This window comes from Electrophorus electricus, chromosome 1 (assembly GCF_041902795.1).
Source record: "Electrophorus electricus isolate QZ-2024a chromosome 1, ASM4190279v1, whole genome shotgun sequence".
In the NCBI taxonomy this organism is placed as follows: domain Eukaryota; kingdom Metazoa; phylum Chordata; class Actinopteri; order Gymnotiformes; family Gymnotidae; genus Electrophorus; species Electrophorus electricus.
The window spans coordinates 13,529,313-13,551,386 of record NC_137497.1 but is presented as its reverse complement, the minus strand read 5'-3'; positions in this window follow the sequence as shown (position 1 = coordinate 13,551,386).

The window sequence follows — 22,074 nt, the reverse complement described above, 5'->3', positions numbered from 1 at the left end:
GGGGTTGTAAATAGTCTACCATAAATGACCTCAAATGGTGACAATTTTTCTGATCTCTCAACACTGCTGACCACCTTGTGGTCAGATTCAGAGGTTGTGTCATGACCCTTGACCTTTACGATAGCCAGCCGAGCTGGTAGTGTACATGCAGACAAAAGTGCAGTGACTAGTCCTGGATTAGATATGAGTTTACCGTCTGAGCTGCGGAACCTCCTGGAGTGCCAAATCTTACCCAAGTCATGAACAACCCCAAACGCATAACAGGAATCAGTGTATATGGTGACAAACTGATCCTGGAATAGATGGCAGGCCCTGGTCAATGCCATTAGTTCAGCTGCTTGAGAAGACCTGTAAAGGAGAGAGTGAGCCTCCCAAATGAGGTTATGCAGAAATCAGACAGAATAACCACAGACAATTTCAGAGTCAGACGGTTTAAAACATGAGCCATCTACAAAAATGTGATAGCCGCCTTCCAGCAGCGTGCTAGAAAGTTCAGAACGCATGCTAGAGGACTCATGGATAACCTCCATGCAGTCATGGGGCACAGAGTCAGCAGATTTAGCGATGTCAAAAATGATTGTAACAGACTAGCAGGTGAGCGCAGGGTCATGTGTGATTTAATGGTTAAGTTCCGAGTGGCACAGAGGATGGCCTCAAGGACCGAACGTTGCTGTGCTGTCATGTGCTGTGTTTGAATGTTATTCAGAATAGTAATAACTTGATGTGAAGTGTGAAGAACCATTGGATGAGACAGTGCCAATTTCTCTACGTCAATGACCAGCAGGGCAGAGGCAGCCACGGTGCGTAAGCAGGCCGGCATGCCTTGAACGACCGAATCAAAAGGTTTGGAAAGGTAGGCCACAGGGTGATAACTGCCACCGTGCTCTTGAGCCAGGACGCCCATGGCTGTGGAGCCGTTTTCAGAAACGTAAAGGTGGAAGGTCAGATTATAATTTGGTAGGCCAAGTGCTAGAGCAGATCACAAGGCCAATTTCAGATTCCTGAATGAGTGATACATGGGTTGAGTCCAGACCAATGTATCAGTACAGTTTTTTCCACAGCCGTTCCTGAGGACTTTATCATGAAACTCAACATGGGTTGTTTTGTGTTGGGCGGAGGGATGTCACGTATGATTCCCCACGCTCATTAGAGAAAGGTACTGTATGTATTTGAGATTAAATATTGTTCTTATAATTTTGTTTCTGGAGTTTCAGTTTAATGTTTATCTTGCCAGGAAAGTTTGTTTAGTTTAACTAAGTAGGTAAAACAAAGTAGATCAAGAGAAAAATTAACTTACCTGTGATTATTTTTGTGGAGAAGTTTCCACGTTGTTTTGGAGTGAAAAGAAACTGTAGCCTGTGTTGAAGGGGACTTTTATGGGGAATTTTCCTTCCCAAAGAAAGGAAGTGATGTCACAATTTCCTGTGGTGATGTTTCCTTATATATGTTTCTAAGGGAAAATTCACTAGTTGTGTTTTGAAGTTGATTGATGTTGGAGAATTTATGATTGCTGGATTTTTTCCCCTTGAACTTGTAAATACTTGTAAATACTGCATTTTCCTTTTTTTGAATATTTTTGTTTGTTTTTTATTGGATATGGCTTTTTGTTTGCACTGGACTACTGAGAGCCAATAAATACCTTTTCTTTTGTATCCACTAGGAGTGTATCCGTGTGTCTTTACTAGTGGACCATTACAATGATATTTCCATATGTGCAGGATTAAAATACCGTACAAATAAATGCTCTTAAAATAGTCCATAAATAAATATTCTTAACTACTCCACAAATAAGTACTCTTTAAATACTGTACAAACAAATGATCTTAAAATACTCCACAAATAAATGAGTCCAGTCTATGTTTGATGAAAGCAAGAGTGTTAGTTCGTCCCTCCATCTGGGAGACAGGTCAGAGAAGAGGGAATGGAGAGGGCATGAAGCATTTAAGGCTCAGACTTTATAATAACGATAGTTTATAGAGCATTTATATGCTTGTAATTCATAATGAACGAATCATGAACTAATGAGTTAGTGTTATTCATCATGAATTAATATATTAGTAATCATTTATAAGATGTATCTAAGCTCTCACTTCATAATTATCTGATCATGAACAGATCAGGAAGTCAGATGTTATGCTTAATTGGGTTTTTAAGCGTTATTCTTTATTAGATAATGAATTGTGCCATTGCATACGTGCAGGAACAATGGAACTGCATTTAGTTAAAGTAAATGTTCAGAATGTTGTTAGGTTACTGTGTGTAGGGTTTGGAGTTGGGGCTCCAGGGGCTTTAGGTGGCAGGTCGTTTTTCCTCGAATAACAAGAGATGTTTCCTTACCTCTTGCCTTCTTTTAACATGTTTTACATTAAACCCTCTTTGTGGGCACTGTCTTTGAGGACATGTCCTGCTGTAATATTCACAGTCTACATGTCTTTGAGGCATCTTGGGACTGTACATGTCCTGCTGTAATATTCACAGTCTACAGGTTTTCTTGCCTACACTTTATACGATATAAGAATGCCCTGGTAACTCTGTACGCTTGTGTAAAACTTTGCTGTATTCATAACCAGTTGCTGTCATGTCACGAGCCTTACAATGGTGAAACCCAACCTGTACCTAGAACTCATTGAACTTCAGGTGCAACCTGCTTAACCTCCATCCTTTAAGAGGCCTGGAAGATAAGCATCAAGACTCCTTGTTGTAGCCCTGTAGGTGGTGAAGTTTCTCTGGTTGTCTGAACACCAGAGTCCCTCATTGTCTTCATACGCCGACTGAAGATGCACTTACCTGAACATTAGTTTTGCACTTATTAAAACTTATTAAAAAATAAAAAAGTTTTAATTGCATTTATGAAATATGCTATTGTGTTATGCACAACAGTCACTCTGGATAAGAGTCTGCTAAACACCTTAAATGTTAATGTAAATATGTATGTTACAATTTCAGAATTAATGGTGACCAATTCAGGAATTCAGAGGATATGCACCATTAGTTAATATATTATTAAAATGACAGCTTTATTAATCCTGGCTCCTAAGATCCTTGGTGAACCTGTTAAAATAATTAAAAAGTGTAGTCATACAAATTATTTGTTAAACAGTAACAAACAGCAGCTGTAGTTTCTAAATTACTTGTCATATAGAAATTATCTGTAGCATTTTACAGCCGCTAAGGTGAAAACTATTCAATATACACGAATATCTATAAATGTCTGTAGGCCATTTATAAACGACACACTTTCAAATAAACTTATCATTTGAAGTTGTCTGTTAAGAAATGTATAAATGACTTGGTAATAATTTATAAAACACACATTAAAAAAAAGACTTGATGTCTTCAGACTAATGTGCTTGTTAATAAATATGCATAGTAGGAGTTCTCATTCATGGAGTTTTCCAAGATCATGAATGAATCGTCCTAGAGGGGCATTATGGTGTTTTTTTTGCTAGCCATTCATTCCATTCTATTACTATCCATTGATCCTTTAACAGCTCCTCTGTGCAGTTGCTTCTAAACCTCCAAACAGTTTCCTTGTATGTTCTCCAGGCCCTCTCTATATGCTGGGTGTGAGCCCCTGTAGGAGCATCCATGTATGATATACTGTGGTTAACTGTGTAATGTCTGTAGCCAAGTTGAGAGAGAGCCTGCCGGTAGACACGCCACTCACCACTGAGGATTGTGGATCCCCTCCTTACATGCTGAATGATAAGTGGCACTAGTTCCCTTCTGGATCTTCTCTGAACTAGGTGAAGAACTGGCTGTCTTTGTTTAGTGTGGACAGCATTTTCACCCAGCATCCCAGAGACCCACTGCCTCCTCCACAACGCCCCAGCCATCCGCCCTCTTCCATACCGTGTAACATAAAAAGTAAAGCATTAATACATTAATTAAGAACTATTAACAAGAAGAAAAAATTACAGGTATGAAGCATGGAGACTTGTATGTCCATTATACATTATTAAGACTCTACAAAATTCTATACCCACATAAAAGGTGCACCTGCATTTCTTCTATGCCTGAAGTTACTCTCATCTATGACAGTGAACTGTCTGCATCCTCCTTTCCTTCTTCTGAGTTCTTCCATCGCTACCACACAAGCCTCTCTCACTTTCTTAGACAATTTTGACAAGAAACTTGAGAAAACCTGAAGGGACATAATGGTGCTAAATTGATTAAATAACTGAATAAATGTATTTAACACTTAGTAAGATATTGGATGTACTCAGTAAAATTGTAAAGTTTATTTGTTAATTAAGTTAATTTGGTCATGTGAACTGCTCTGGTTATTTTGCTTCTTTTAATCAAACAATTTCTTGATTTGAATAAAACCAATTAACCTGCTCGTTACACATGGATGTTTGCGGTTGCACCATTAAAGTATTTCCACACTGCAGAAAGTATCTAGATGTGCTGAATAAAAATCTGTTTGATTACAGTTCAAATGGCCACTCAGTCAACACTTGTTGTATAAAGTAAGACATATAAGCCTGCGTGTGTTAGCTGCTCCCACCTGTACGTTGTAAATTAAAGTTACACTAAAACATCTAAGTAAACTCGTTAGTCTACCATTCACATCAGTCCCAGCAGTCGCTGTTGTGTAGTTTCATTTTGTGATGACAAAGATGGCATTTAATCTCTTTGTAGTACTTTCTTATTTTGCAGCCACTTTATAAATTTTAAATGTTTCCTTTTTTATTTTTTGCCCTCCATCAACTTCCTCAATTTCTTCGGCATTTTGGTCCAATTAAAACCGGATGTGTCCCCTTTGCATTTGTTATACTGGAATTTATGGCATTCCAGATTCTCATCGAGTGTACAAGATTTTAAACTTAACAATGCAATGAGTAATACTTCCAAATATTTTTATATATTGTGTATGCTTATAATCAGCAGACACATTCATATTTTCTGGACAAACAGCTCTTTGTGAATTTCATATAAACCATCAACAGTAAAGGTGGAGCGTTCGTGGACGTTGGAGTTCATTCAGGTCTGCGCCTCTAATGAGGAGACGCCGGTACAGGTGTGTTTGGAGTCGGATGACAGTGGAGATTAGCACAGCACCTGACGCTCGTCCTCACAGTACACAAAGAAGAAGAGAGTTCACAGTTCAGAGAGAAAACCAGGGCAAAAATCCTCATCAAAAAACAAAACAAAACAGCCAAGACACTGGAGAGAAATACAGATGGAGAGGCTGGAACAGGTCAATGCTGTACTGTACTGTAGCTACAGTGCAGCTAAACTAGCGTCAGCTAGAAATCAACATTAGCAGATGTGTTTTCAGTAGTTTTCTTGAATACTAGCATTAGTGGGTTATGCTTGAACAACGCCATGGTAGTTCACCGTCTATGACCTTTAGTACATTTTATTCAGTATGAGTGGAATCTGAACACATCCGCTTTGTTAGATTACTCTGAAAGAAAGCTGTCGTACGTTAGCCAACTAGCTAGTAAACTAGCGCGACTGGAAAAGGTGCCGAACACCAGCTGACTGTCTCCGGATTACAGTGCAGATCAGCACAGCCGGTTTCTCCTGTTTGAAGTTTAGCCCTTCGATCCGTTTTCGGTAGGTTTTACGCTCTGGTTCTTTACCTGGCTTTTATTCCCCGTCTCCGTACGTCAAGAATGTAAAAGTGAGATTTAATGGGCAAAATTAGCAGCCACAACCGACCGACCGAATTAGCTCGCTAAATCGGTCGCTCGTCTCGGTCATTTATGTGGAAAATACAGTGTGTCTGACTATCTGGCTAGATGACATTAAAATGGCTGATTAAACACACCCAGTTAGCTTGCATGCGTGTCCGAAGTGGTGCTTCACAACTCGAGATCGACCGTATTGCTGTATTGTCTGTATTGCAGACGTGCAGCGGTGTACCGCGTTCATTGTAAATGTTCACTAAGCAAACCTCGACCGTGTCGGTACTATTCTATATGTGGCACTGATGTGTGTGTTCTTCTTTCTACAGTTTGGGTATCGACTAGGGATTCAAGTAAGTAGCCTGTCAAAGATTTATGCGTGCGCATGTCGTATTTTGTCTCCACAGACGTGCGTGCGCTACCTCTCGTTACCTTTTGGACAGAATTGGACTGCTCAGTGGCCCAGCGGCAGCCACCTTGTCCAGGCCGTGTGCCTGGTGCTTTGTCCACTTCACCTGGCCGGTCAGACCATCGTCAGGGTGAACAGGTGGGTTGTTGTCATGAGGGACTACAGTGTCATCTGGGACGTAGTCCTCAGCAGCCCCGACCTCATGGCCCAGACCCGTATTCAACTTTTTGAGTTGAATCAGCAGACACTGACCCAGTGCTGAGTTTACTGGGTTTTATATTTACCTTATTAGCACTGTGGACTATAAAGGCTGAGCACTAATAGGCTGGGCTGCATTTTTAGTTACGGGTACAATGCAAGGAACAAAAAGCAGGAACAGGATGTTCTGCACCTGAGCGTTGGCCAGTCCAACACTCCCATGTTGGCCCTGAAACCTCTCCCTCCCGTGCCGAGTAAGCTCCCTGAGCGTCTGACTCACGGGCACCCTGCTTTTGACTTTAACATCCAGCAGGATGTGTCTGGGTAGGCTTCTCAGCATGTCCGAGGCCAGCCTCCTCTTCCTCCCAGTGAGACCCTAGCACTAATGGATATGTAGATGTCGGAGAGTGACGTGTCTTATTATTGGTCTTATTTTGGCACAAATATATTTTACCTGGTTTTTCAGTGATAGACACTTCTGACCTTTTTTCAAAAATGCCGGTAACTCAGATACCACAGGTGCAAACTAAAATTAATTTCTTTACTCATAATGTCTTTAATCATATAGTCAATGTGTCAGCAATCCCTCTTCTGGCCAACAGAGGTCCTCCTAATCTGCAGTGCGATGGTATGAAACGTTCATTGAAGTTTAGATTGTTGAGGAGTTCAGTTAACTCATTGACTCAGTAGCCACGTGTTCTTGTACTATCTTACTGTTTTTGAAGATGATCTTGCATATAAAATATGCATGTTACACCATATACATAAAAGACACATTTTACATGCTTTTTATGTGTAAGACTCATCATCTAATTATAGGAGAAATATAATCTACTTGTGTGTTAATATTTTTAAGTAGCTACTAGTATAAGGCCAGAATGGGAAATGGGAAATATATACTTTAACAAGCTTTAATATTACTATGCTTCAGTGTAACCAAAACCATATCTCATAGCTAGAAACACTACCAACCACAATATGAAAGTCCTCTGTAGTGACAGGTGGATCCTTTTGAGTTTCTCTCTGCACTGCACTGGCCAAATCTGTCAGCTTCTTCTGTAGCAGAAAACAAACACATAATACAACATCAAGTTGAAAACAATTTGACCATGGATGTCTAAGCATTACATAAGCCCAATTTTGGACTGATATATCAGCCCTTTTTTTTTATCTCTGACCTTCTTTCAGACTGGGTCACAATCATCCTTTCCTTTGTTGAGTTTTAGCCAACTGAGTAACAAAAAGTGAAGCTAAACAAAACAGAAAAAAAGACTAGTTTGTTTCATACTGTTGAAACGGTAATAAAAAGAGTGTTTACAGGAAAAAGAGGTTTAGCATTGAATTAGACATATTAATAACATAAAACATAAGGTAGTATAGAGATTCTGTGTCTTCTCAGTGTAACGCATTGGCCCGAGTGCAGAAGGGTGTGGAGCAGGATGCACAGACTATCTCGACGTGGACATAAAACATAAAGACTATAGTGGCACTCCCATATAACACAAACAGTGAACATAGAGACACTTAACACTAACAATTTTTAACATTAACACAAGCTAGACAAACATGGTTATGAATGTTGCATTTAGACATAAACTTATGAACAACACGCTACATCAACAATGACCAACAACACTGCACACACTGATGCAGGTTTAAATATACAAAGACAAACAAGGCGCAGGTGTGGATACAAACAAAGATCCACTCGCTGCATGTGGCGGGCCAAACCATGTGACTTGCGAGAGGCGAGCGTTCTGTTACAGAACCCCCTCCCAAGGGGTGTGGCTCCTGACGCATTCTTCCAGTGAACACGAGTCTCAGGACACCGTGTACATGTACACCCAAGCAGCTGCCTGGGAGAAAGGCAGCTTCTCTGTCTCTCTCAGGGCAGTCCGGTACGCCCCCAACAACGTTACGCCTGTAGATGTACAAAAGTTGTAAACACAAACAAACAATAGCGCCCACACACAAACATATAAGGCGCTGTGACATGGTGCCCGCTGTCTGCACAGGCACCTTGTACGTGTCCGTGGCCTCAATGGACATGCGGGGGTGCACGTCCGCCCCGGTTCCAGACGTGCTACCTCCCCCAACGGTCCTCCACTCGCCTGCCACTCTAGGAGCATCCCAGCGGCGGTTTGCCTCCGGGGCGTTGGGCAGACCCCTCCAGTCTCGCTGCTGAGTCCGCTGAAGGGAAGGGACACAGGCTTCAGCTCTGCCCACTGGAGATCCCGACGGGTCCACCCAACCGCCCTCTTTCTGGTTGTTGTGGTGCATTTCGGTCTTCCTCGGCCCAGGCTCAAGCCCCCCCCCCCCCCCCCCCCAAGAAATTCTTGGGGGTGTTCCCCTTCACTTCCAGGGTGGACATAGACACCAGTCACGGTCCTCTGCCCAATCTCTTGGGATCCAGGCAGCAGGGCAGTGTGCCTACGCATCTCCCGCTAGGAAGTCTGTCTTTAGCTGTGGTGGTTGGTCATTCTGTAACGCGTTGGCCCGAGTGCTGAAGGGCGTAGAGCAGGATGCAGAGACTCTCTCAACGTGGACAAACATTTATTTACATAAAACGTAAAGATTATAGTGGCACTCCCGTGTAACACAAACACTGAACATAGAGACACTTAGCACAAACAATTTTTAACATTAACACAAGGTATACAAAAATGGTTATGAATGTTACATTTAGACATTAACTCACACACCTCCTGCTAGGAATTCCGTCATTTGCCGAGGGAGTAAGCGTCCTGTGGTGGTTTGTCATTCTGTAATGTTGCTGCTGGCCTGAGCGCCGTAAGGCATGGGCCAGGACACACAGACTCCCTTGACTTTGTGAAACATTTATTAACATTAAACACAGAAAACACAAGTGGCAATCACATACAACTATAACAGTGAACATTATTAAACATTTAACACTAACGATCTACACATAATACGGAAACAGTGAAAACAAACACAGACGTTACTTGCAATGGGTATTTTTTACACAAGAGACTCGAGACTAAGCTAGAGACAATGACCAACAACGGTGCATACACTGACAGGGGTTTAAGTAGACAGTAAACCCTGTGCAGGTGTGTGCCAACCATGGAAGCGTGGCTACAAAACAAACATACAAGATCCCCCCACTGCACGCGGCGGGCCAAACCACTTGACTCGTGACAGGCGAACATTCTGTGACATTCGGCTTGTGTTGGCCTATAAATTAATCTATGAGCCCAACCCCCTTCCATCTTATAAATTAAAGAAGATCTCCATTTTTGAGATTTTTTGCTTCAGCATTACAGAGTATAATATAAAAACATTTTAACTCTTCATCAAAGTAACATGCTGTTTTACAAGATGGAATATTTGTCCTGGAGATTCCTGAACCTTTCTCATGTTGATTATCCTGCTGCTGGACATTGCTTCCCTCTGGTTGTTTGCACAGACCTGAAGGTTGCTCAATGGAATGAGTATCTAAATAAAGCAGGAAGTCTGTCTGCATTCAAGATGTCAAGGGAAAAAGTGAAAGAAGTAAATGGATGAAATAAAGCCCCACCAGAGAACTGTGTCAGAGTGTCTGGACTTGCCACAAGTGAGCTGCTGGACTTTGTTGTTTCTGTTCAACAGATGGGTTGTGGGGTAAAAGGAAACGAGCAGCAGCTTTAGAGAAATTCTTCAGCTATTTTGTAATTCAACAAAACAATAATAAAGAATCTTGAAAACCTCTAAGCCTCATCCTACTCTTTGAACAGCTGCCCAGATTCACAACACAACAGCAACTGCAAAGCAAAAATTATGAAATTAGAGAAGACATCATTAAGTGACAACACACATTAGTGTTAAACCACAACAAAAATGTGGCACATTGACAATGTTTAATTTTGGTTGATGTGTTTGTGCTGTGGCTGAATTAATGAATTTCCAGTGAAAAACAAGGATTTGAATCTGTCCAAATGTCTTGCTAGCTAACCTATCTAGTTAACTAGCAAGATTCCAACTAGATCATAAAGATAAGCATGAAGAGTAACTGTTAAGACAAAATTGGGAAACTATAACAATTTCCTGTCCAGCAAAATATAAAACTCACTTGTATAACTTTTATATAACATTAATCTTTCCTGTCACTAGCCATTTTAGAGGTCTGCAGAAGTGAAGATGAGAAAGTTTGTACTCAGAGGCTCCTCAGTGCAATGAGGAGTGGCTCATGGGTTCAAGGAGGACTCAGAAGCTGAAGTGAGCATTCGAGTGCAGCATGTTATGCTTGTGAGCTGAACATGGCCACGATCAGAACAGAGTCTGAACACAATCTTCAAAACCAATTTCACACTGGCTTGCAGCAAGCAGTATTCAATTTAAAGTTAGGTCTGCACTGGTTTTGCACCAAGTAGATGCAGAAACCGATTTACACACCGCAAGGCTTTAGTGAACCATTCAATCCCAAACAAGAGTCACAAACAACTGGAGGATAACATCAGAAAAAGCACCTGATGTTTTATTCTACCAGGGAAGCTGCGTCGTCCAGAGGAACTTAGTGGCCCCTACCGGCAAGACAACCTAGAACAGATGTCGGCTGAGCAGTGTGACAACCATTAGCATTGCTCAAGGGAGGGCTTTTTGTCTTCTCTTGGATAGCAAAGCATTCCTGAGGGAGAAAACAGGATGACTTTCTATTTTCCTTCACTGTGCTCTAAAAAATAAAGAGGGTGTTACAATCAAGCCAACACAGGAGGGCAGCTCAACAGCACACCAGTATGCTGCCAAGATGAAGACCAAAATGGCTGCCTCTGAAGGAAGGGCTGTAAGCTGTGAAGTATGCTTCCCTCTTCAGAGGCCCACAGCATCAATATCAGAAGCCATAGTTTATTAATACTAAGCCCTCTTTAAGAATGAGTCGTATATGATGTGAACTAGCACTGCAAATGCTTCTTTGTGGGATTGACATGCCATGGTCAGGATAACTTTTTACTGCTGGTTTTGTTTTGTATTTTTTGACATGCAAAATAATTTAGAAGCAGGAAGAGAGGTTTCTGGATTGGTTACTAAAAACCCTGATGAACCCAAAGTTTTTAAATGCTTATCCTAGAGCCCAGGACAGGTACAGAGACTTTTTTCCTCAGAGCATCTATATTTGTGATCACTATGAGGATTTAGAGATAATTTATTCAGTGTTCTTAAATGAACATTTCTTACAATGGCTATTAAAAAGTATTATAATTTAGTACAAAAGGTTATGTGCTACTTCTATGCTACATATTATTTCAAGCATTACCTATAAGTATTTTTAAGGATACATATTTATAATATTGCATATGGTATACATCATTCTTATTAGACTTTTACAGACCTTTGGCATATGTGGGGGAAGCAGTGTGCATGTAGAAGGCATGGTGGGCCATTTATATGAACATGATAAGAGCTTGCACATGATTTGCTCTGCTTGTTACTGTTAATGTGGTCAGGATTTAAAACATAACTTGTGTAACTTGTGGATGACGCATGCTATACTCTAACTCCCCATACTTTTTTGAACACGTAAATTGTTAGGTATTCATTTTTCTAGGAAGTGATTGTCCATAGTGCTGGTTTCTAATGACTTGTTCTCTTAGTACAGCAACATTTAATTCTTTGCAGGTGATATAGAGAAACAGATGGAATCACCAGAGGGCTGAGAGGGTAGTTGCAAAAACAAATTGAAAGTGCAGGTGACATTTTATAAATTGTAATCACCATGTTCAGATAAAGAATAGTACCAACTTGTAGCCTATTTCAATCAGTGTTTCCACTGACATCACTGAGCACCATGGACAGTTACACTGTCATAGTGGACCTTCAACAAACTGAAAAAAGACAGAAAGAGAAAGAGAGAGAGATGCTCTCATGTCACTGCTGCATGACCAGTACTCCTCAAAAAGCACAATGCTGCCTCTATATACATTCAACTTGGAGCACCCTGCTTATTGCAGTGATAGCAGGAGCTAGCTTTTTGATAGCATGTGACTCAGGAATGGAGCTGGTAGAGATGTGGTCTGCAACCGACGGATCAATGCTGGACCCTGCTCGTTAAAATAATGAGCTTCAACATGTCAACAAATAGGACAGAACAAAACATTATCTTTATGCTATGGTCAACTAGTGTTACTGGCAAACCCAAAGAAATTGGTTAGAGTGGGGATGGTTTTGAAGTCATATCAGCAAAAATTAGCATAACAGATGATTGTAACTTTGGGATTCGCCTGTCTACTGAACGTTTGCATGAAGAAGTCACGGAGCTGCTCTCTCAGTAGGACTCAGCTATGAGTCTCTCCCCTTAAATGTCAGATATCTTTTCTTCAGTAATTTGTGGTCTTTAGCGTGGCTCCATTAATTACAGCTATAATAGTGTACATGCCAGCTGTGTTGAATCGCACAACGATGTCAGAATCTGGCACAATTTAACTGTGGAACTAGGTGGAGAGAATCTGACTAGCAGTACATTGGTAAGGTTTGATGCATATCCCAAGATAAGTCATAAAGCCTTGAATAAAGATGAAGGCTAAGAGAGCAAAAGTTATGTATTTCTTCAAACATGAATACTAAACGTACAATTCTGGCACACCATGTCAATTACAATCCATTATACTGATGTGTTTATTTGATTCACTGGAAGACAACGAGTGACTTGTGTTTGGAACATAGTCTTCCTTCCCAAAGTTATACTGACTTCTTATATTGACATTTTTTAAACATGTACAGACAATTGTATTCCCTGGAAAGTAACATATACACAAACAGACAGACACACACAAACACACATATATCAGATATTTTGTCAACTTTCAAATATAAAAGGCACAGCACTATTTTCAAATATAACAGTGTACTGTTTTTATTTTAGTTCTGCACAAAGAGCATACAGCATGTATGTGTATATACGTGTACACGTGTGTGTTCAACTGTGTTATACACAATGCTGCAGTGGCCTGCTCTGCTTCAGCTTGCTCTTTACTGTGCTACACTTGACAGAGAGCTTTTCATGCTGCCTCTTGAGAATGTCTAGTTGGCTCTGCAGGTCCTCGCATGCATCCTTCACCTTCTCAAAATCCTGGAGCAGCTTCTTGTTTCTCAGCAGGCTGCAGCGCTGGCACAGGCGCAGATTGTCTGCACGCAGCTTGTCTTTAGTTATCATTACCCCTGCCAGAGCTTTCCGCTTGTTGCCGATCATTGCCTTTATCTTGGCCAGATTGGCTAGTTTGGCCTGGATCTCCAGCTCCACAAAGTTGATCGTTTCTTTGAGATGTGACTGGAACTGAGAGTGGAGGTACACAATACTGAGATTATTTTCTATGCCTTCAGGACTCTACTGTACAATACATCTTCCCATCCTACTCCGTGGCAATAAATTTACTGCATTTTCAGTTTTAAATGTGGGCTCGAAATTTCCAAGTTTTGTGGTGGGATTTATGGGATGGGTCTTGTTATGTTTTCAAGTCTACTTGACAGTTCCATGGCTATCTAAAAAATCAACAGAAGTTGCACCCACATTAGTCTTAATCTACTGAGTTTAATAGGACTCATACCTCTCTAGTGCTGGTAATTCCTTTCTTTATTCGAATAACCTGCTCTTCATACTCCAAGATCATAGTCTTATAATTCTCATTTTCAAATTTCAGTTTTTCAGCCTTTGTCCTCTCCTCCAGTTCTCCAATAGCTTCTTCCCGGCTTGGTACCCTCATCTGCAGCGCAAGGTTCCGTATTTTTGCAGCAGTGAGCTTATTCTCCGTCTTCTGCTCAGCTGCAAGGAGCCGTTTCACCTCAACAAGAGCTGCCCGCTTTCCCAGCCGCCGAGCGAGAGCCGCAAGGAGTACTTCTTGCATCATCATGATGAAGGCTTGATATTCACAGTCCCACTGCTTCTTCTTCTCCTGGCACTGGGGCCGGAGTTCTTCAACTTGCTGCTGGTAGAGCTGTGATTTGCACTGCCACTGCAACTTTAGGTCCTCTAGAATTTTTAGCTGGTCCTGGTAGCCATGGCGACTCCGCCTTGTACACACAGGCATTGGCACGTTTTCCCTTTCCAACCAGTCAGCTATTATCATCTGCTGCTCGCTGTTCAACTGGCAGAGTTCATCCCTTTCTGACAGGAGGCTCTGCAGAAGCGCTTGGTGTTCCTTATACTCAGCTTCAAGATTATATCTCTCCATCTCCAGCTGCTCTTTGGAAGCTTCATTGTCATGACATCCATCCAGACCAGTCTTCTGCAGCTGCTCATATGAACCTAAATTTACGGGGCAGAGTTATACTAAAGAATCATCCAGTTCTATTAATTAACAGATGGCAACAGCTGATTTTGCCATCTTGAAATTGAGCTATGTTCAGATGAGAAGGCTCAGTTTAAAAATATATTACGACTCTTCGTATGAAACCATGTGTTAAAAACCAACAGGAATTAATTGCCATGTAATTTTCTCTAGAATGTATAGACTTTATAGTTCTTTACCTTTTTTTCTCTGAAATGGTAGTGGATGGCTACCATTGATTGGAGGTAGAACAAGTGGAGCAAAATGTGTGCTGTCTGTAGTTTCTGGACTGTGCACACCCACATCAAGAGCCTAAACAAAGTATACAAGGTATTTTTCACACAAGAATCTACATACTGACACACAAGCACACATAACCATACACAACCTTCCGTCATAGCCAAACAACTTTTTATTAAAATGTACTAAAAATGTATTTCTATTTGTTTCTTTCTTGAGGCAGCAATACAAATATTTTTAAGGTATCCCATATAATTTAAAGATTCAAAAACACATGCGCCTTCATTTCAGCATTTAAATAAAATGTGTATACACGTACCTGAACGTTGTTTGCTTTCTGAGCACTGTGTTTTGGTCTTATTGGTGGCAGCTTTGTGCAGCCCCTTTTCCTCTTTTCCATATCTACTGGCGCCTCTTGTCTTTTGATGTGAATTCTAAAGATCGATAAGCCTTTTAGTTTTTGGGGAACAGACCTCAGCCAATTACAATAAGCAGCAACGAAGCAAATGAGTACTATGGGAATGGTGAAAGGCGTGATTAATCTGATAACTTGTGTGACTTCACAGCCCCTTTATTACATCATAATTATGCCACAAGTACCATCTCTACATAAATATCAACTTGCTTAACCTGCTAAACCTTGCACGGTTCAAGGTTTTTTCCTTTAGATTTTAATCAATTTATCTGCTCATTCAACCACACGAAAATCAAGCCAACGTGTATCAGAAACAGTACACGCTGTAAACATCACACATGTAAAACCTAATAATGAAAGTTGAATCGCACAACGATGTCAGAATATGGCACAATTTAACTGTGGAACTAGGTGTAGAGAATCTGACTAGCAGTACATTGGTAAGGTTTGATGCATATCCCAAGATAAGTCATAAAGCCTTGAATAAAGATGAAGGCTAAGAGAGCAAAAGTTATGTAATTCTTCAAACATGAATACTAAACGTACAATTCTGGCAAACCATGTCAATTACAATCCATTATACTGATGTGTTTATTTGATTCATTGGAAGACAACGAGTGACTTGTGTTTGGAACATAGTCTTCCTTCCCAAAGTTATACTGACTTCTTATATTGACATTTTTTAAACATGTACAGACAATTGTATTCCCTGGAAAGTAACATGTACACAAACAGACAGACACACACAAACACACATATATCAGATATTTTGTCAACTTTCAAATATAAAAGGCACAGCACTATTTTCAAATATAACAGTGTACTGTTTTTATTTTAGTTCTGCACAAAGAGCATACAGCATGTATGTGTATATACGTGTACACGTGTGTGTTCAACTGTGTTATACACAATGCTGCAGTGGCCTGCTCTGCTTCAGCTTGCTCTTTACTGCGCTACACTTGACAGAGAGCTTTTCATGCTGCCTCTTGAGAATGTCTAGTTGGCTCTGCAGGTCCTCGCATGCATCCTTCACCTTCTCAAAATCCTGGAGCAGCTTCTTGTTTCTCAGCAGGCTGCAGCGCTGGCACAGGCGCAGATTGTCTGCACGCAGCTTGTCTTTAGTTATCATTACCCCTGCCAGAGCTTTCCGCTTGTTGCCGATCATTGCCTTTATCTTGGCCAGATTGGCTAGTTTGGCCTGGATCTCCAGCTCCACAAAGTTGATCGTTTCTTTGAGATGTGACTGGAACTGAGAGTGGAGGTACACAATACTGAGATTATTTTCTATGCCTTCAGGACTCTACTGTACAATACATCTTCCCATCCTACTCCGTGGCAATAAATTTACTGCATTTTCAGTTTTAAATGTGGGCTCGAAATTTCCAAGTTTTGTGGTGGGATTTATGGGATGGGTCTTGTTATGTTTTCAAGTCTACTTGACAGTTCCATGGCTATCTAAAAAATCAACAGAAGTTGCACCCACATTAGTCTTAATCTACTGAGTTTAATAGGACGTCATACCTCTCTAGTGCTGGTAATTCCTTTCTTTATTCGAATAACCTGCTCTTCATACTCCAAGATCATAGTCTTATAATTCTCATTTTCAAATTTCAGTTTTTCAGCCTTTGTCCTCTCCTCCAGTTCTCCAATAGCTTCTTCCCGGCTTGGTACCCTCATCTGCAGCGCAAGGTTCCGTATTTTTGCAGCAGTGAGCTTATTCTCCGTCTTCTGCTCAGCTGCAAGGAGCCGTTTCACCTCAACAAGAGCTGCCCGCTTTCCCAGCCGCCGAGCGAGAGCCGCAAGGAGTACTTCTTGCATCATCATGATGAAGGCTTGATATTCACAGTCCCACTGCTTCTTCTTCTCCTGGCACTGGGGCCGGAGTTCTTCAACTTGCTGCTGGTAGAGCTGTGATTTGCACTGCCACTGCAACTTTAGGTCCTCTAGAATTTTTAGCTGGTCCTGGTAGCCATGGCGACTCCGCCTTGTACACACAGGCATTGGCACGTTTTCCCTTTCCAACCAGTCAGCTATTATCATCTGCTGCTCGCTGTTCAACTGGCAGAGTTCATCCCTTTCTGACAGGAGGCTCTGCAGAAGCGCTTGGTGTTCCTTATACTCAGCTTCAAGATTATATCTCTCCATCTCCAGCTGCTCTTTGGAAGCTTCATTGTCATGACATCCATCCAGACCAGTCTTCTGCAGCTGCTCATATGAACCTAAATTTACGGGGCAGAGTTATACTAAAGAATCATCCAGTTCTATTAATTAACAGATGGCAACAGCTGATTTTGCCATCTTGAAATTGAGCTATGTTCAGATGAGAAGGCTCAGTTTAAAAATATATTACGACTCTTCGTATGAAACCATGTGTTAAAAACCAACAGGAATTAATTGCCATGTAATTTTCTCTAGAATGTATAGACTTTATAGTTCTTTACCTTTTTTTCTCTGAAATGGTAGTGGATGGCTACCATTGATTGGAGGTAGAACACGTGGAGCAAAATGTGTGCTGTCTGTAGTTTCTGGACTGTGCACACCCACATCAAGAGCCTAAACAAAGTATACAAGGTATTTTTCACACAAGAATCTACATACTGACACACAAGCACACATAACCATACACAACCTTCCGTCATAGCCAAACAACTTTTTATTAAAATGTACTAAAAATGTATTTCTATTTGTTTCTTTCTTGAGGCAGCAATACAAATATTTTTAAGGTATCCCATATAATTTAAAGATTCAAAAACACATGCGCCTTCATTTCAGCATTTAAATAAAATGTGTATACACGTACCTGAACGTTGTTTGCTTTCTGAGCACTGTGTTTTGGTCTTATTGGTGGCAGCTTTGTGCAGCCCCTTTTCCTCTTTTCCATATCTACTGGCGCCTCTTGTCTTTTGATGTGAATTCTAAAGATCGATAAGCCTTTTAGTTTTTGGGGAACAGACCTCAGCCAATTACAATAAGCAGCAACGAAGCAAATGAGTACTATGGGAATGGTGAAAGGCGTGATTAATCTGATAACTTGTGTGACTTCACAGCCCCTTTATTACATCATAATTATGCCACAAGTACCATCTCTACATAAATATCAACTTGCTTAACCTGCTAAACCTTGCACGGTTCAAGGTTTTTTCCTTTAGATTTTAATCAATTTATCTGCTCATTCAACCACACGAAAATCAAGCCAACGTGTATCAGAAACAGTACACGCTGTAAACATCACACATGTAAAACCTAATAATGAAAGTTGAATCGCACAACGATGTCAGAATATGGCACAATTTAACTGTGGAACTAGGTGGAGAGAATCTGACTAGCAGTACATTGGTAAGGTTTGATGCATATCCCAAGATAAGTCATAAAGCCTTGAATAAAGATGAAGGCTAAGAGAGCAAAAGTTATGTAATTCTTCAAACATGAATACTAAACGTACAATTCTGGCAAACCATGTCAATTACAATCCATTATACTGATGTGTTTATTTGATTCATTGGAAGACAACGAGTGACTTGTGTTTGGAACATAGTCTTCCTTCCCAAAGTTATACTGACTTCTTATATTGACATTTTTTAAACATGTACAGACAATTGTATTCCCTGGAAAGTAACATATACACAAACAGACAGACACACACAAACACACATATATCAGATATTTTGTCAACTTTCAAATATAAAAGGCACAGCACTATTTTCAAATATAACAGTGTACTGTTTTTATTTTAGTTCTGCACAAAGAGCATACAGCATGTATGTGTATATACGTGTACACGTGTGTGTTCAACTGTGTTATACACAATGCTGCAGTGGCCTGCTCTGCTTCAGCTTGCTCTTTACTGCGCTACACTTGACAGAGAGCTTTTCATGCTGCCTCTTGAGAATGTCTAGTTGGCTCTGCAGGTCCTCGCATGCATCCTTCACCTTCTCAAAATCCTGGAGCAGCTTCTTGTTTCTCAGCAGGCTGCAGCGCTGGCACAGGCGCAGATTGTCTGCACGCAGCTTGTCTTTAGTTATCATTACCCCTGCCAGAGCTTTCCGCTTGTTGCCGATCATTGCCTTTATCTTGGCCAGATTGGCTAGTTTGGCCTGGATCTCCAGCTCCACAAAGTTGATCGTTTCTTTGAGATGTGACTGGAACTGAGAGTGGAGGTACACAATACTGAGATTATTTTCTATGCCTTCAGGACTCTACTGTACAATACATCTTCCCATCCTACTCCGTGGCAATAAATTTACTGCATTTTCAGTTTTAAATGTGGGCTCGAAATTTCCAAGTTTTGTGGTGGGATTTATGGGATGGGTCTTGTTATGTTTTCAAGTCTACTTGACAGTTCCATGGCTATCTAAAAAATCAACAGAAGTTGCACCCACATTAGTCTTAATCTACTGAGTTTAATAGGACGTCATACCTCTCTAGTGCTGGTAATTCCTTTCTTTATTCGAATAACCTGCTCTTCATACTCCAAGATCATAGTCTTATAATTCTCATTTTCAAATTTCAGTTTTTCAGCCTTTGTCCTCTCCTCCAGTTCTCCAATAGCTTCTTCCCGGCTTGGTACCCTCATCTGCAGCGCAAGGTTCCGTATTTTTGCAGCAGTGAGCTTATTCTCCGTCTTCTGCTCAGCTGCAAGGAGCCGTTTCACCTCAACAAGAGCTGCCCGCTTTCCCAGCCGCCGAGCGAGAGCCGCAAGGAGTACTTCTTGCATCATCATGATGAAGGCTTGATATTCACAGTCCCACTGCTTCTTCTTCTCCTGGCACTGGGGCCGGAGTTCTTCAACTTGCTGCTGGTAGAGCTGTGATTTGCACTGCCACTGCAACTTTAGGTCCTCTAGAATTTTTAGCTGGTCCTGGTAGCCATGGCGACTCCGCCTTGTACACACAGGCATTGGCACGTTTTCCCTTTCCAACCAGTCAGCTATTATCATCTGCTGCTCGCTGTTCAACTGGCAGAGTTCATCCCTTTCTGACAGGAGGCTCTGCAGAAGCGCTTGGTGTTCCTTATACTCAGCTTCAAGATTATATCTCTCCATCTCCAGCTGCTCTTTGGAAGCTTCATTGTCATGACATCCATCCAGACCAGTCTTCTGCAGCTGCTCATATGAACCTAAATTTACGGGGCAGAGTTATACTAAAGAATCATCCAGTTCTATTAATTAACAGATGGCAACAGCTGATTTTGCCATCTTGAAATTGAGCTATGTTCAGATGAGAAGGCTCAGTTTAAAAATATATTACGACTCTTCGTATGAAACCATGTGTTAAAAACCAACAGGAATTAATTGCCATGTAATTTTCTCTAGAATGTATAGACTTTATAGTTCTTTACCTTTTTTTCTCTGAAATGGTAGTGGATGGCTACCATTGATTGGAGGTAGAACAAGTGGAGCAAAATGTGTGCTGTCTGTAGTTTCTGGACTGTGCACACCCACATCAAGAGCCTAAACAAAGTATACAAGGTATTTTTCACACAAGAATCTACATACTGACACACAAGCACACATAACCATACACTACCTTCCGTCATAGCCAAACAACTTTTTATTAAAATGTACTAAAAATGTATTTCTATTTGTTTCTTTCTTGAGGCAGCAGTACAAATATTTTTAAGGTATCCCATATAATTTAAAGATTCAAAAACACATGCGCCTTCATTTCAGCATTTAAATAAAATGTGTATACACGTACCTGAACGTTGTTTGCTTTCTGAGCACTGTGTTTTGGTCTTATTGGTGGCAGCTTTGTGCAGCCCCTTTTCCTCTTTTCCATATCTACTGGCGCCTCTTGTCTTTTGATGTGAATTCTAAAGATCGATAAGCCTTTTAGTTTTTGGGGAACAGACCTCAGCCAATTACAATAAGCAGCAACGAAGCAAATGAGTACTATGGGAATGGTGAAAGGCGTGATTAATCTGATAACTTGTGTGACTTCACAGCCCCTTTATTACATCATAATTATGCCACAAGTACCATCTCTACATAAATATCAACTTGCTTAACCTGCTAAACCTTGCACGGTTCAAGGTTTTTTCCTTTAGATTTTAATCAATTTATCTGCTCATTCAACCACACGAAAATCAAGCCAACGTGTATCAGAAACAGTACACGCTGTAAACATCACACATGTAAAACCTAATAATGAAAGTTGAATCGCACAACGATGTCAGAATATGGCACAATTTAACTGTGGAACTAGGTGGAGAGAATCTGACTAGCAGTACATTGGTAAGGTTTGATGCATATCCCAAGATAAGTCATAAAGCCTTGAATAAAGATGAAGGCTAAGAGAGCAAAAGTTATGTAATTCTTCAAACATGAATACTAAATGTACAATTCTGGCAAACCATGTCAATTACAATCCATTATACTGATGTGTTTATTTGATTCATTGGAAGACAACGAGTGACTTGTGTTTGGAACATAGTCTTCCTTCCCAAAGTTATACTGACTTCTTATATTGACATTTTTTAAACATGTACAGACAATTGTATTCCCTGGAAAGTAACATATACACAAACAGACAGACACACACAAACACACATATATCAGATATTTTGTCAACTTTCAAATATAAAAGGCACAGCACTATTTTCAAATATAACAGTGTACTGTTTTTATTTTAGTTCTGCACAAAGAGCATACAGCATGTATGTGTATATACGTGTACACGTGTGTGTTCAACTGTGTTATACACAATGCTGCAGTGGCCTGCTCTGCTTCAGCTTGCTCTTTACTGCGCTACACTTGACAGAAAGCTTTTCATGCTGCCTCTTGAGAATGTCTAGTTGGCTCTGCAGGTCCTCGCATGCATCCTTCACCTTCTCAAAATCCTGGAGCAGCTTCTTTTTTCTCAGCAGGCTGCAGCGCTGGCACAGGCGCAGATTGTCTGCACGCAGCTGGTCTTTAGT